This window comes from Coenobita brevimanus, unplaced genomic scaffold (assembly GCF_032717465.1).
Source record: "Coenobita brevimanus isolate Jiangsu-jjx unplaced genomic scaffold, ASM3271746v2 jjx.HiC_scaffold_1984, whole genome shotgun sequence".
In the NCBI taxonomy this organism is placed as follows: Eukaryota; Metazoa; Arthropoda; class Malacostraca; order Decapoda; family Coenobitidae; genus Coenobita; species Coenobita brevimanus.
Window position 1 is genome coordinate 222,501 of NW_027642869.1, and position 2,500 is coordinate 225,000.

Here is a 2,500-nt window from a genome sequence, read left to right on the forward strand (position 1 = left end):
AAGGTAGGGAGAAAGGAAGGAAGGAAGGAAGGAAGAGGGAGGAAAGAAGGAAGGAGGGAAGAAGGGATAAGGAAGGTTGGAATGAATGAACGAACTAACAAACTAATGAAGGTAGGGAGAAAGGAAGGAAGGAAGGAAGGAAGAGGGAGGAAAGAAGGAAGGAAGGAAGAAGGGATGGAAGGAAGGTTGGAATGAATGAACGAACTAACAAACTAATGAAGGTAGGGAGAAAGGAAGGAAGGAAGGAAGGAAGGAAGGAAGAGGGAGGAAGGAAGGAAGGAAGAGGGAGGAAAGAAGGAAGGAAGGAAGGAAGGGAAGGAAGGAAGGAAGGGAAGGAAGGAAGAGGGAGGAAAGGAGGAAAGTAGGAAAATAGGTGCAGGAGAGAGAAACAGAATGAAAATGAGTGAAACTGAGAGAAAGAGTAAAAATATGAAGGGATTATAATAACAGAACACACACACACACACACACACACACACACACACACACACACACACACACACACACACAAAGCAATAACAGAAGCTGGAGCAGACAAAACACAAGTGCCAGACAACCCCTACCTTTTTGCAGCTGACGAGGGCGATGATGGTGATGAGGTTGGCCGGGACGCCGAGGACGATGAAGGCGACGCAGCAGAAGACGGCAAAATCCAGCAGGTGTGGAGGGTAGTTGGCGAAGAGCGCCTCTACTCGCGTCCCATTGCTCGAGGGGGAGGTCTGGAGGCTCAAGTTGTGGGCCAAGGAGGAAAGATAGACGGTCCCCTGATCTCCAAGGATAAGGGTCCCACTCGAATCCAGGTCTTCATTTGCGTTAGTGGGATTGACAGATTCTTGGAGATTTAAGCCTCTGCCTGTGCTTACGGTGAAGAAGAGAGCCTGGCTGACGATGGATGTGGAGTTTTGACCATCCACCTCCTCCTTCACTTCCTCCTGCCTCCCTCCTCCTCCAGCTACTCCTCCAGCAGAGCGGAGCAGTGCCCCTAAGATGCCCTGACCTTGCCTGACTTCAGACTCCGTGCTGTTCCTTACTGTGTCAAGGAAGGTCATGGTGTGTGTAGCCCCGGTCAGGTCCACCCTAACAAGCGTCCTGTCTTCCTCATCATTTTGGTCATTCACTCTTCAATGCCGGTGTCTAATTTTCAATCTTCCCTCAGATTTCATAGCTGCCTTTCCCTGTACTGTCAACCCATTTCAGTATATCATTAGCCTGCATTTCTCTACTGGGGTTCACAGCACTCAGGATGCATGTAACTCTTCCTCCTGTCTCAGCAGCACTTCCTGTATTTACCTTACCCAAGTTCCAAGCCACTAGATTTTTTCCAGTTTTCTTTAATTTATTCTTGTGATTTTCTGTGGGGTTCTTGCAGTACTATCAGGAATCCACCAAAACATTCCTTCGTCATGAATTTCCCTGCTTGCATGCACCTTATGTAGCTTCTAAGTGACTGGATCTTTTCTTTGGGCTTAACTACTGCAATAATGCAAGAGTTAACCGTTACTCCCAGTCCTTCATTTATGCAACAGGTCAACTCTGGAACTGTCTCCCACTGTCTTATTTCTTACTTCCTATGATCACCAGTCTTTCAAACGCAGTGTGTCCAGGCATCTCGAAATGAACGGATCTTGAATCTGGCTCTCTGTTATCTGGCTTTTATTTTTTCTTGGAGGGAACAATCTTGCTGGCTCCTGGCCTTTGGTTCTTTCTTCCTTCAACAACAACAACAACAACAAAAAAAGGATAATTGTCCGGCATTTAAATACGACTGAAATCTGACTCATACACCTTAGTGGATTTTAACATTTCTTCATCTCTTCTCTCACTCCTTCTCCCTCACTTTCTCACACTTTCTCTCACTCTAATCCCTCCGTCACTGGTGCTGCATCAAGACGTCTGTTTTTCTACTTCCATACCTTAGATACAAAGCCACCGCACACAACACTTTTTCAATAGCACTATCTCATTTGCAGGACTTTTATCTCAGTTTTCCCTCTCACTCTCAAACCTCCTCTACTTTTCCTTCCGTTTCTTCCTCCTCTTCTTCTTCTTCTTCTTCTTCCTCCTCCTCCTCCTCCTCCCACCTCTCCTTCTTCCTTATCCTTTCCTTTCCTTTAATCTATGGCTGAATTGTCCGACTTTCCTTTCATGCCTCGTCCCCACGCCACTCGCTTAATATTTTCCTGGAAAAAAAAGGGGAAAAGAGGCAATAAATTAAGTAGGCATAAAGAGGCAATAAGTAAAGAGGCAATAAGTAAAGAGGCAATAAGTAAAGAGGCAATAAGTAAAGAGGGCAATAAGTAAAGAGGCAATAAGTAAAGAGGCAATAAGTAAAGAGGCAATAAGTAAAGAGGCAATAAGTAAAGAGGCAATAAGTAAAGAGGCAATAAGTAAAGAGGCAATAAGTAAAGAGGCAATAAGTAAAGAGGCAATAAGTAAAGAGGCAATAAGTAAAGAGGCAATAAGTAAAGAGGCAATAAGTAAAGAGGCAATAAGTAAAGAG

The 2,500-nt window shown here is 44.9% G+C and overlaps 1 pseudogene; it reads right to left on the bottom strand.

Moving 5' to 3' along the window:
• LOC145389728 (G-protein coupled receptor moody-like) overlaps nt 1-2,500 on the bottom strand; it is a 43,104-nt pseudogene that overhangs the window by 20,262 nt on the left and 20,342 nt on the right.